The sequence below is a fragment of the Tachypleus tridentatus genome, chromosome 2 (genome assembly GCF_004210375.1).
Source record: "Tachypleus tridentatus isolate NWPU-2018 chromosome 2, ASM421037v1, whole genome shotgun sequence".
Taxonomy (NCBI): domain Eukaryota; kingdom Metazoa; phylum Arthropoda; class Merostomata; order Xiphosura; family Limulidae; genus Tachypleus; species Tachypleus tridentatus.
In genome coordinates this window covers 36,646,607-36,660,730 of record NC_134826.1, presented here as the reverse complement: position 1 = coordinate 36,660,730, position 14,124 = coordinate 36,646,607, and the positions used below count along the sequence as shown (strand labels likewise).

Sequence of the window (14,124 nt, the reverse complement as noted above, 5' to 3'; positions counted from 1 at the left end):
AAGAGAGTTAGTATCGCGTTTTATATTCCTACATGACAAATATAATGATTAAGCCTGTTTTATCTACATTACATAAAGCGTTTTTTATTCTACAACTGTAACAATTTATGAAAAAAACATAACTAAGTCTTTTATAACTTTCCAAAATTGAATTGCAACTTGGGTATTTTCACGTATATTTATTATGCAAGAGTGTATGGTAAAACACATCAAAAGCAGTTATTAGTCAGATATATAAAATGAATAAGTAGATACTTTACTAACTAAAGTTAAAAACAATATTTTTTTCCATTATTACCAGAATATGGATTAATGGATTATTTTATACATAATGTGAACGTGTCAGACAACATATTAAAAGGTATCTGACAACATTAAGTGAAGAGCATAAAAGTAACTTTATTTTATAAAATTTTATATTTTGGATGAAACGTTAAACTTATTCCATTTACAACAATCTCGTATATTTGAGTATGTGTTTCTTTCTTTTCTTTTAGTAAAACAGCCAAATTAATTCTCTACACTGATTTGTAAACAAAACCCATTTGATTACAGCTTATCTTTGAATGTCTTTGTTAATAGTTTGAGCAAGATTTTTTATGTAAAACACGGCCTTAAGGGTTAATATTCTTTGCATTAATCACGTACACACATTAGCCACGAATTCTTGTTCGATACAAAATTCAATGCTACTTGGAAAAAAGTAATTATTTTTCTATTGACAGTTCTACTATTTCCGAAAGTAAATATGAATTCACAGATTTTGCTTAGAAAACAAAAATCTTCTGGAAACGAAATCGTTTTTACAGACAGTGCTAAAGCATTAAAACACGCATTTGTTAGAACCACTTCACGACTTCCGTAGTATGACATTGGAACAGAGACGGTTTTCTTGCACCGTACAAGCTTTGAACGAAGGATCGCGTCGTTTACCTCCCTGCTAATGCTGGTGTAATGGGTTTTCTTACGTGCGTTACAAGACAATATCTAAGAGATTAGTGGCCTGTTATCTAAAAGGTAACGTTGGCCCATTTAAAATGTGTTGTGTTTTTAAAATAAAATGAATGTGTTAGGTTTGTTTCACAAGAAGAATGTGAAGTTAATGGCTTTCTATGGGTTTCTTTTTTTTTTTCTTGCAACGTCCATTAAGATTAACTGTCAGTATTTAAAACCTGTTTTAGGATATTTTAAAATACGTTTATATTCAATTATTTTAAGTAAAAGTAATCTTCTATAATAGTTTCTCGCGCACAATGATCTAACATTTTTTTCATGTAAATAATTATCTATATTTTGTAAAGTATTTCTGTGTCCTTAGTAAACCTTTCTTTCTTAAACTTCTTAAATTATTATTTGTCATGGTCAGTTTTACTTGTCAATGTGAGACCGTGGGCTACTTGAAAAATGTATATAAAAATATACAGCAAAATCTGAATTCATCCGTAGTTAATTGGAAATGTATTTCTCATTTTGAGCTTAAAGACATGACAACTTACGGCGTTTACTGGACAACACAGCTCGAAGAAAGTAAATTTGATGGTTGTGGTTACCTTAGTATAATGGCCGTTCTTTTACCTCTTGAAGATAAAAAAATAATTGATGTTATGCTAATAAACGTTGTAACTTTTCAAAATTAGAACATAAAAATTGCAAAATATATTTGTCATTACAACAAAAATACGTATGGTTTGAAAATAATCCCTACAGAATAAAATACCCCCCACTCTGAGAACAAAATAATCTTGTTCTTTGTAGCATTGCAAGCTTTTAAGTAAATAAGTTTAAAATATATTTCCTCTTTGGCGTTTCACATTTATTACTCTGTAATCCTTACTCTAGCCTCTTTCCTTTCTCATTGAACAGTTCTGACATTTTGGTACATCAGATTGTTGAGAACACACCTCCAACTGACAGGTATAAACATTTCCTCTGTACAGCTGATATGTCAAAAATCATGCATAGACTTAGTTACACATAGTGACCAAAGAGGTTCCTTGTAATATATATTTTTCTATGTGTAATTCACATGCTTTTACCAGCATGTAAATATACAAAATAAGACAACGAGTATTGTTGTATTTAAAATTTGAAAGCTGTACAATAGCATGTCAGAAACATCCAGAAATGTTTCGTATTTGAAGGTTTTTTTTGTAACACTAACCTTATCAGAATAGCTGCTGCTATTGTGTACATATGTTTTGTGAAACATTAGAGCCCTTGGTAACTGGTAACGACCGAAACGTTGGGACCTGACATTTTGAGCTGAATCCTCCAGATGCCTCAAAGATATTCTGTAAGTATTAAAATCTGGCTCTGTATAAATCCGTCCAAGACGTTGATCCTGTTGAAAATTTCATACCAGACACGGATCATATAGGGCGCAATCCTACTGGAAAAATATTGAGATACTTTTCCATTGCCCATAAAACATGTTCATTTTAGATCTCTTGGTATCTTCTCAACAGGCAGGTAGGTGTTTAGATTTGTCATTCTCTCACATCTCAATGCACATAACGCAGTCCATACATATAGATCCTGTATAATTCTTCACAACTGACAGAACTGTCGCAATCGAATTGCATACCTCATGGTTAGTAGTCACTGTTATAACTTCAACCGATACAGTATCAAACATTCTTGTATAACGTAAAGTTTTAATATCCAAATTTTTCAGAATGACCGTATTCATGTCGAACAAACTGTGCAAACTTTAAGAATGACTTTATAACAGTGATTTCTGGCACTTTTTCAAAGTTCTCTCAAGTAAACCTTTATCACATTCTAACAGCACTTTCTCTTGACGTGAAGGTTTTGTTTGTTTTTGCATGTTTTGCGCCATCACCTTCCTGACACAGTGAACGCTAGTATGCACAGTCAGTGACATATAGACATGTGCTGTGAATAATACAGAACTTTTTCAAGCTTACAAAGTATAGTTACATATAGTTCATAACTTATGAGCATGTTTCAACATTACTAATTAATTATCACACACGTCTCTCGTATTAACTGAATTTCCTTACAGAGAGTCTTGGTTGGACCACATCGTATTTTTAACAAGTAAATGGATTATTCTGGTAGAACGGTATAAAATCTAAAAGAAATAACACTTTATTTTATAACGTTATATAATTATTTTTCTATTTGTCTTATTTAGTCTTAAGCAGAATGTCTGAACTACCAGAGGAGTGGTTTTTGGTTTTAAAACTTTTTCTCTTTTCCAAATTATGATTAATGTTCAATTTACACACAATATTTGTTTAAGTATCCAATAATCATTTTCAAGATTTGCGAACGAACAATTTCAAACAAAATATTCGTAATCATCTAATTTATGATTGTACATTTCAGCTGTTATTTTGTGAATAGTTGATAACACATCCGTAAGTTCATTTTTTAAATGATCGGCCGCTCTTTCTTAAATGACACGTATTTCACAGTAATCTGAACAACTGTTTATGTATGTGTTTGGCTTCTATGTTTCTGATATCTATTCGTATTTTGTACCGAATCTTGCATTAAAAGAAATTTATATCCACGAGGCTTCAGAGGATTGCATCAAACTTTATATGTAAGTAAACGAATAGCGCACGTCACTATTTTTTACTGAATTTAACACGAGATATTAATGAAATAGAAATATAACAATTTGTTACTATATCCAACCAATACTAAATGGTTTGACTGCTTTAATTTTGAAAAAAAAAAAAACAGTTTCCAATTCTATCATCAGTTATTTATGTTGTTGTTTGTTGTTTTGAATTAAGCACAAAGCTACACAATGGGCTATCTGTGCTCTGCCCACCAGGGGTATCGAAACCCGGTTTTTAGCGTTGTAAGTCCGCAAACATATTCTTGGCCACTAGGGGGCTCAGTTATTTATGTAACGAGGAATACTTTAAAACGTTTTCTACAGTAACGAAAGTCGTACACCTGTCGACTTGTGGAAAAATAAACAAACACAAGATTAATTAATATCCTAACCAGTACAGGTCTCGTGCATTCCCCACATGATCACCGTATCCTTCGTAGTAACTGGCCGCTAATGGAAACGTATATACAGGGAATCTGCACAATGAAACTGCCCAAACGATTTTCGATTCGTGAAACGTGTAAAGTTATCCTGTGAGTCGCTTAGCTTCACGTGGATTATATTAATGCTTTAAAGATCCCCTGCAGCAGAGATGAGATAGAACTATGAGACACAAACTTTAGTAGTTTGTCAACAGATGAGTCAGAGTAGTAAATAGTGATGTCATATATGTAATGGCTCATTGAGTTTTGACTGCAGGACAGTTTTATATTTTAAGTTCCAAAAATCTTGAGAGAAACACGGAGGGGGAGTCTCCCTTGCAGGCATTTTGGAGGAAGATTATTGTAAACCTTGACTTTCCTTAGTTTGTTCATATTGGGGTTTCCCCACGTTTTTCTTTGCAGTTGGCAATTCGATGAAATAATTTTTCAGATATTAAATACTGTTCATGTTATTATGAAACAGCTTTGAAAGACAAGAACCAGGGAGCTCTTGCATGATTTTGTAAGTGTCTCAACATAGGATTTTTACAATTCAAGTCCAGAATGCGTGTAGCTAGGATAAAATTAGTCGCTAACAGTATGTTTCAGTAGAGGCATTTTTGCCCACAGGTGACTAGAGCTTCGTAACGCTAAAATTCTGAGTTTGATGCCTGTGATTGCACAGCAGAGATAACCAGCTGTGTAACTTCGTGTTTAAAAGAACTAACAAATAAGTAAGTGGAATGTCTCAGCATATAAAACCTTGTATATTAAACTATGATGTACACTACTTGAAATAATACTTTTTTTCGAAAGCTTTTTTTTTATTACAGTAGGAACTGATGTCCTGCTAGTTGTTATTACAGTAGGAACTGATTTACTACGAGTTGTTATTACCGAATTATTTTTGTTTGCATTTTGTCACATACTTGCCAATAATGCCAATAATAATATATAATCCGAATTGGATACCGTATATATGTTATTATTTGGATTTTATTTCTCATACTTTGCCCGCAGGTTATTAAGTATTATTTACTACCTACAATTTAGTTGGATTTTTTTTTTCTGAATCAATCAGTGCATAGAGAGAACCATCAAATGGGAATACGTAAGAAATTTAGAAACGATTATGCCCCCCGAGGTTCTGGAAATTCAAGGCAATAAATTGTTTTCGTCTCTCTTGTCGTCTGGTTTTCTGTAGCCCCCCAAAAAAAAAACAACAGAGCATTTATTATGCGTATTAGACTTTAAATTCTATTTTATAAGGTTTAAGTTCCATGATTTTATTTTCCTTTTTAAGTTATTCTTCAAGTGACAAAATATGTTGAACACGATATTTTTCTGTAGAAGGGGAAGGCGGTCTGGAGTCTTCTTTTTATTCTCCCCAACACCCACTTTCTTTTGATGCAGAGTGAATTCTTCGAACCCTTAGGTGGAGCAGTACAGACAGACTCAGCATTCAGATAAGCCAGTCTTCCAGAAAACATCTCATTCTTTCTGTTTCTTCAAAGGCGAAGAAGACCGCGTGTGTCCAGTACCCTAAAGCACCAAAATAGAAAGTTAACAATGAATACCAGATCCCCAAACTTCATTTTTCTTAAATGAGATATAACACATTGGTCTCACCTTACTTTATCCCAGACCGTTGGCTTTGGCTCCTTTACTTCTTTTAGAGTGTGGAATCTTGCATTGATCTTTCTTGTTTGCCTGTTGGCCGCAGGGGGGAATCCACGTGTGCAGTGAACCTTTTCTGTTGCAGCTGTTTAGTTCTCACAACTGAAGATAAGTCTGGCATATTGTTGGCTCACATATTTTATCTAAAATGTTTTTCGTTCGTTTTCATTTAAATTATTTTGTATAATCGTAATATTATAGCAAGTTGCTGCTTCGTACAAATCTTGAATTCCAAAACAATTCATTTAAATGCTAAATAGCACAGAAAAAAATTGAGCACTATGCTATTAATAAATATAAAAACATCATTAATGAACATCGACAAAATTCTAAGTACATTCAATAATGGAACATATTTTAATTACTTTTAAGTAAACAAATTTCTATTCTCCACTTCTGGTTGTCACAGAGGCCACGGAAATCCCCTGCATTATGAAAGTTTACAAACAATATTTGATTTGTGTAGTATTTAAACTGTCCTGTGATTCGCTTAGCTTCACGTAGATTATATTAATGTTTTACTTAATATAGCTTCTAGACGTTTTTCTTAGTTGATGTCACTCTATGATGCTTAAAAGGCTTAACCTCTGTCTTTCACATCTGTCATGCAGAAAGTCAGCTGTAAAGGCCTTTATAACTAACCCTCTATCACCTCATTCCAAGCTTCTCAAAAGGTGTTAAGTTCTTGTGACTCGTTAGTTATTCACACAGACGAGACACCTTTGAATCATAAAGCGCTTACTTGCCACGCTTGAGTTCTATTACCAGGATGTTGCCTTTTGAAAAGTTTCGAGGTTGAATTCAAACAACCGGAGTCTGCCTAATTAAAATACGAACTTTGTTGAAGACAGCGCCACCAGGAGTCACAAGTACGTCGTTTCTATGCACCCTTCTTACCCATCTGTAATAACTGCTGGGTACATATGACAGCTCAGCCAATGATAACCAAGTAGGCCTGGGGCAGAAACCACTATAAAGATAACAACGCTTCTAATGTTCGATAGGATAATTCCAATTGAATAAAGGTTTTAATGGTTAGTTTTCTTTCGTTAGCCATTTACTTTAACTGTTATAACAATTTTCTGGAATCATAAATTTAGGTTTGACCTGCACTTTGAGGTATATAAACCGTAAAATTATAGAATATTTTAATTTTCTATATGCTCCCTTAAATCATGGGATGCAAAACAAAATCCTATAATTTCACTGACCTCTACATGAAAAACTGCTGCGAAGCCTGACTAGCAAGAAATCTTACTATCTTTTTCTAAAATCAACGTTAATTTAAATGTTTAATTTCACCTTCGTTTGTAGAACCTATACAATAAAAAGTTGAAACATTCAATGCGAGAATATGTCGTTTAATAATGCTTTATCTGAAAGTATAAAGCACATAACTAAATTATTTGTAGCCATTGTATACACTTGAAAATAAACTTTGTCAGATGGCTATTAGTTAGCTGTTCAATCTGTGAATGTTATTTTATGATCACTTAAAAAGACAGTTATTTCTCAGTTTGGGGTCTTTAGTGATCTGTAAGGGTGATGATGAAACCCTTCTATTCAGTCAGACAAGCCCCCCCCCACAGTGGCACAGCGGAATGTCTGTGGACTTATACTATACCTACTGCTAAAAGAAAGGTTTCGATACCCGTGGTGAGCAGGATATAAATATCCCTTTGTGTAGTTTTGAGCTTAATAACAAACAATAACAGCCAGACAAGAGAAGTTAAGAAGGGAATTTGCGGTAAATAAAGTTAACAAGCAGCTTCCCTAGTCTTTCAGTTTAGAAATGTGGACGATTCTGTCCTAGTATAGCTTTGCATAAAATTAATAAACACAAATAAAAGATGAAACTATAACAGTGCAAAATACTTATTTTGTTTTGTTTGTTTTGTATTTCGCGCAAAGCAACTCTAGGGCTATCTGCGCTAGTCGTCCCTAATTTAGCAGTGTAAGACTAGAGGGAAGGCAGCTAGTCATCACCACCCACCGCAAACTGAGCATTATTCGTTTAGTTTGATTAGTTTAAGTTATAAGCTTCCTTTTAAAGAACCTATTTCATATGATAAAGAATCAGATTTAGGTTTTGAAACATTTTGTCCAGCTCTGTGAATTTTCTAATGTAAAGTTTATACTAATTTTCTGTAATAAACTATTTCAATTTGCTCAATGTGGTATAAAAAAAACTGTAACGCTTTTGTTTGTTTGTTTGTTTTTTGAATTTCACGCAAAGCTACTCGAGAGCTATCTGCGCTAGCCGTCCCTAATTTAGCAGTGTAAAACTAGAGGGAAGACAGCTAGTCATCACTACCCACCGCCAACTCTTGGACTACTCTTTTACCAACGAATAGTGGGATTGACCGTCACATTATAACGCTCCCACGACTGAAAGGGCAAACATGTTTGGTGCGACATTCGAACCCACGACCCTCGGATTACGAGTCGAACGCCTTACGATACTTGGCCATGCCGGGCCAGAGCCAAGTTACACAATGAACTACCTGCGTTTAGTCCATCACGAGAAATCGAATCAAGGATTTGAGCTTTGTAAGTCCGTACTCGTACCGCTGACTCATTAACATTTAAACAGACCCCACCCGTCCTTAAAAATACACACTTCCCTTTTATGTCCGGTTGTGAAGAATTAATTAATTTTTATTAACTAACATAGTTATTCAGGAACTCGATCATTTCTTTTATCTGTTTTTAACAGTATTCTATACATAATCTTCTAAAATATATAGATTACTGTCTTATTTCTTAAACATACACATTATTGCCTTATTCCTTAAACATATAGATTACTGCCTTATTCCTCAAACATATAGCCTGTTGATTGCATTCAAATTGTCTCCCAGTTGGCAACCAGTAAGGTTACGGACTTACGACGCTAGAATCCAAGTTTGATCCATTGTGTAGCTTTGCTCTAAAGTAACAACAGAAAATTATAGAAAAGTTTCGATATACATTAAGTTCAAATGTTTTATTTCCGTAATATGTATGGTTTTTTCACACTATAATACCTTTGCTAATATGTTCCAATTACTGGGCTCAGGTTTTTTACAATCTTGTAAAATTAACCAGTAAACTGCTTTTCCAACTTGTTCAACCTGTGTAAGAATGACAGTTTGTGTATACGTAGTTGTTGTTTTTTTCTACGTGTGAGATAATTTTGTCTTATTGATTTATCTTTATCTTACTCATCAGGCGATATATTACTTTAACAGATGTATTGTAGCATTGACCGTGTTACAGGTTTTAAGCAAGGGTTTGAAATAACACTGCCTTTGATAAAGTTAGTTAAAACTGTGATCAATAACGTATTACTGCCCCATTTCCTTGTTGCCAGAAGTATACGACTATTGAGTACATTAATAAAGAAATGTATTTTCACAGAATAATTCATAGCATGTTTTGAAATAATAGCGAGTCCAGACATCATTGTGCTGTGGTAAGTACAACCTCAATTACTGGAAATGCTTCTAAAAACCAAGAGTCGTAAAATATATTGAAACGAAAAATATAATGATTCAGATTTTGTTAGAGTAAAACTATGTATTAAGCTGACTCAGTTGTAGTGTTTGCACATAGAGTTCTAGTTTTATAAGTCCTCGACCTTACTGTTGAGGCACAGGGGGGGGGGGTTTACAAAAAGACAAGGAAAATACAGTAATATGTGTCACTATCTAAGAACTAAAGTGGTCGCATTTAAAAATAAGCGAATCAACAGTTAGGTCTATTGAAAGGTAGAGCAGAGACAAGAACAAAATCAGTAGTTAAAATTAAATGTAAAAGATAATCTTAGATTATAGTAAAGTTCAGGTGCTACACAATAAATATTAAAATGTGAGTTTGTAACACAATAAATATTAAAATGTGTTTGGTAGCTAATTTAAACTTGTCATGTACGAGCCGAAATGTTAATTTGTCGTTTTCATATAAAACTCTTCACATTTATTTTCGTTTCTTCAGCTTTCGGATAGACAATACAGATCACATTATTGACGTCAACAAGGGAAATATACCTTTTGAATACGACCAGGTCAACATTATTTGTCCAGTCTATACTTCGGGGACACGAGAAGAAGATGTGGAGAGATATATAATATATAACGTGAGTTATTATCTGGTCCTTGGGATTTGGTTTTTATTGTTTCTCATTTTACTGTCATTGTCAATTCATTTAAAATATTAGCACACTTTATAACAACCATGATTTAGAAAGGACTTTTGACCTTTATGCATCATATATAAACTATATTACCAGTTCTTTTGTCATTTCCTAAGATATTCCATAATTTACTGTATTGTTAAAACAATAAAAACGGTTTTAAAACAGATACAAGTTAGCGTTTATATATGAGCATTGTCCGGTGCATTTTTTTTTATTAAACAGAAATTGTTTTAAGGAGATAAGAAAACCCTTATCAAGGGGGAGACAGAAATACATAAATTTTGATTATTGTAATTCATTATGCCGACATAATATGATAACGTGAACCCTTTTATTTTTAGTTATTCTCCAGTAAGCTTTAGCCAAACCTGTTATGAGAGTTGCAGTAGTAGGCACAATTTTAGAAGACATAATCAGATAAATATGATAGGGAACAATAACCGGTCTTAGAGCAACTTCATGATTTTGTTATTTTTTTATTTGTTTTGTGTTTCAGTTGCTTCAGGATTTATTCTTTATGTTTTTAGCAGTATTTTAAATATGAACGTGTGCGTTAATTTTGTTTTCCTTTATACACGTACAAGCTATCTTCCAAAACTTATTTAATTATCAAAGGAATCCATTAACATTGTGCATTCCGACATAAACTACACGGACTTGTTTTATAGCTTCTCATAAAGAAAATTGGATTAAAATTTGGTATTTCGCTTATTTTAATTGATCGTTTATGATGAAGACATTTGAATTCTTTTGATAGTTTTGTTGAAACTTTGAATCTCTACTTTAATTGAATAGACACCTTTATAATTTATGGTATAATTATTGTTTAATTTTGAGATTAAAGCTTAATCAATATAATTAATGAAATGAAATAATAATAATTTTTTTTACTAAAAATCCATAAATGTAATTATTAACTTATTTTATTTGCATATTTTACTTTTTCCTTCTAGTAAAAATTTAAATTTAATGAAAGATAGAACTGAAACATATATTTCAATAAATAGCAACTTCCCAGTAGAACACTTAATGTATGATCGTTTATAAGGATAATAGAAATATATCGTGATAAGGTTAAGATTCATTTCATTCACTTGTTTAATGCTGTAGTTTGTTAGTACTGTCTTATTCACAACTACCTAAATGTATCACTAAGTTTGTTCATCAGTTTGACTAAAGTACAAGACAGTTCCAACTGATACTTAAATTAAAAAGTTAAGTGAAACTATTCGTTTACATTTAAATACTTAATTTCTAATTAAATTATGTTACAATTTTCTGATTTTAAATGTGAATTTTAAATCGTCTAACAAATTACAAAGGCTCTGAAATTTAAACTTTATAAAAAAGTTGTTTAGGTTTTAATAACGGATTTTATATAAATCAGCTACACATATTTCGAAAATAATATTCATTTTTTCACTACCACATCAGGACTTTTCACAAACCGAGAGGACAAAACTTTATAACATCAAATTATTATTTCGTTTACCACAATGCACATTTATTATTATTATGTTTTCTGTGTTTGTGTTTAAGAATGATCGATAAGGCTCTCACGTCGCAATTGGTCTAGAGAAATCTATAGCGAGTGGTTGTCAACATTTCAAGCACAACAGAATGTGACCCGATTTCAACGAGAACAAGTCATTTATGTAAAAGTGCATATGGCGTTTTGTGAAAGATCTGTACGTGATGGAGAAAAGTGGATATCATTTTCAGATTCACCGTATAGGAGTTACTGAAAAACATCTATAACTGACAAATAAAATATCATAGGCTTGTGTTACGGGATGCTACTGCAGGGACCAAATCCCAGGTTTCAGCATTATAGGCCTCAGAGCTTAACACTAAGCCATCAGAGAACATCTTTAACTGTGATTATAAATGCTCCATGCTTTGTTTTTTATTTCTGTCGATTATTGTCAGCAGCATACCTAGTACACATTATGTGATACGTGTCAGCAGCATACTTAGTGCAGATAAGTATGTGTCACGTGTTCATATTCACTCTTAGTTCACACAGCCATTATAGACAGATAACTGTGAAGTTCTTCACGCATTTCATGAAGACTAACACAATTTTCCGTGAATTCGTCGTTTATCGGGTTGCAGTATACCTTCCATCCCATTAAAGCATTTACATATAAAATCCATGATATATTAGAATAATTTGTTCTTACGAGTTTCGCCCTACTGTTATCGTTGCAAAATATTCATTGATAGGACTACTAACCTTTGTATGCTACATTTGTTACAGGTTTCCAAGGAAGAATACGATTCTTGTCGGATCAACAATCCCAATGCCCGAGTTATAGCCGTCTGTGATAAGCCACATCTACACATGTACTTCACCATTACTTTCCGTTCGTTTACCCCCTCAACCGGGAGGACTGGAATTTAAACCTGGTCAAGATTATTATTTCATATGTGAGTGTACGCTGATGCTATTACATATATTTCTCTGGGTTATTGTGAAACTATTACTTGTTTATCAAATGATTTCTTCTTTACTGACATTAACAATGGAACTCGAACAAGACCTTTTGTTCTATCAACATATAATCATCACATACATTCACATTCAGTTCACAGGTATTTTGCTACTTTTAATAATGATACATTGCTACATCTGCGGGCTTACACCGCTAGAAAGTGTGGTGAGTTTTTTGTTTTTATAATTTCGCCCAAAGCTACGCGAGGGCTATCTGTGCTACCATCCCTAATTTAGCAGTGTAAGACTAGATGGAAGGCAGTTAGTCGTCATCATCCACCGCCAACTCTTGGGGTACACTTTTACCAACGAATAGTGGGATTGAACGAGATGTTATAACGCCCCCCACGGCCGAAAGGGCGAGCATGTTTGGTGTGACGAGGATTCAAACCCGTGACCCTGAGATTACGAGTCGAGTGTTTTAACCACCTGACCAATGCGGGTCACCATGTTGAGAATAGTACAAATAGCCCATTGTGTAGCTTTGTTCTTAATCAGAAACAAACAAAACAAAATATTCTTAGTAAAAACAGTAAAAAAAATCTCGTATTTGCATGAAGCATTGTGAAGTGCGCTTGCATATTGAAGGGCTATAAAGTAAATGACTGTTACTTTTATAACATAATAACCCAAGTAAAATTATTAAAATCTTGAGAAAAAGCGTCTTTGCTTATGTAAGCGAAAGTGAAACGAATATATGTTCTAGATCTGACATTTTGATCAGAGTTTGTAAGAACATTGGTGTGATAAAAAAAAAAGCACGTGATGAATGAATATTAACAAAAGACAAACTAGGTTTTAATATTTCTGCCTTACAGAAATCTGTGACACTAATAGATTATCTAGTATTACAGTCTCAGTGCTTAATAATAGATGAACACGTGTCTTTCCTACTACCGATATGATTACCAATAAAAACAAAATATCCTTAAAACTTCATGGAAGACAGAATATGTTATTAGCGCAGACGGTTTTCTTTTAAAGGACACTTAGTGTTTCCAACTCATCTAGTACGAGTTACGATCAGCATTTAATTCGTTCTGTTTACCAACATATTTTATGAATACTATCTCAACATAATGACAGGTCAAATGCACTTTGAAAGCCATTTCCGAGTTGCTTCATTTGTCACGCCTGTTTAATGAATATCGCGCTAAGTTTCACGAGCGCTATCTGTGCTAGCTGTCCTTAATTAAGTTAGAGGGAAGGCCATTAGTCATCACCACCCACCGCAAACTCTTGGATTACTCTTTTACCAACGAATATTGGGATTGATCCGAACTTTATAACGTACCCACGGTTGAAAGAACGAGCTTGTTTAGTGTAACGGTGATTTGAAACCACGACCTTTAGATTAGGAGTCAAGCGCCCTATCCACTTGATGCTCTGACACTCTCTGTAATGTTAACTTTCTTGAATTAAGTTCGTTTTGTATTTTGAACATTTCTGAACGATACCGGTGTAACATTTGAAACTTGAACATTTTAAAACTGTACTAGTGTTACGTTTTTAATCTAAACATTCTTTACTTGTGTTAGAGTTACATTGTCATATCAATTATACTGGTGTTTTATTTGTGAGCCAAACATTCACGAATGATGTTACTGTTATATTTATAATCATTGTAACTTTTGATTTTAAATGTATTGAAACTACTCGAAAATGTTAATTAACATTAAACCACAATAATATCTTTTTTTAATTTCACTTCACCTGATGATTTGCTGTGTTGATGCCCAGTTAATATTGCTTCTGTTTTATT

The 14,124-nt window shown here is 33.3% G+C and overlaps 1 pseudogene across 1 annotated transcript in view; it reads left to right on the top strand.

Moving 5' to 3' along the window:
• The window catches only part of LOC143240997 (ephrin-B1-like), a 117,032-nt pseudogene that overhangs the window by 96,932 nt on the left and 5,976 nt on the right, over positions 1-14,124 (top strand). The window contains exons 2-3 of the transcript XR_013022132.1: positions 9,667-9,808; positions 12,129-12,298. The product of XR_013022132.1 is annotated as an ephrin-B1-like (transcript). The remainder of the gene's footprint in view (positions 1-9,666; positions 9,809-12,128; positions 12,299-14,124) is intronic.